Below are 516 nucleotides of genomic sequence, written 5' to 3'. Positions count from 1 at the left end.
GGCACCTCACCTGTGACTATCGATGATACCAATATCTCAGCAAGAGGCCCAGCAATCACTTCTCTGGCTTCCCACAGAGTTCTGGGGTACACATGATCAGGTCCTGGGGATTTATCCACTTGTATGCGTTTCTAGACTTCCTCCTCTGTATTGCCAGAGAAGTGCTTTCTATTCTACAGACTCTGTGAACAATAATTGGTTCAGTCGAGAGACGCAGTTTTGTAAATGCGCTGACAAACAGGGGTTTGAACCTCTGGGTTTAAGTGGGGTTTGAACCTCTGGGTTTAAGTGGGGTTTGAACCTCTGGGTTTAAGTGGGGTTTGAACCTCTGGGTTTAAGTGGGGTTCGAGTCCCAAAATGAGAAATGCTGAAAGTGAGGCTCTACTAATACTTGGGTCATGAGAGTGAAAAGTGAAGAAGGTAACAACAGTGAAGAGGTGGTCTGTAGGCTTTTTGTCAGTGGCCTTCCTGTGGATATGACACCACGTGAGCTTTACCTTCTCTTTCAATCATTTA

This window comes from Chiloscyllium plagiosum, unplaced genomic scaffold (assembly GCF_037043375.1).
Source record: "Chiloscyllium plagiosum isolate Xiang-an unplaced genomic scaffold, Cpla_swu_hap1 HiC_scaffold_28, whole genome shotgun sequence".
Lineage (NCBI taxonomy): Eukaryota > Metazoa > Chordata > Chondrichthyes > Orectolobiformes > Hemiscylliidae > Chiloscyllium > Chiloscyllium plagiosum.
Note: the sequence above shows the minus strand (reverse complement) of the source record.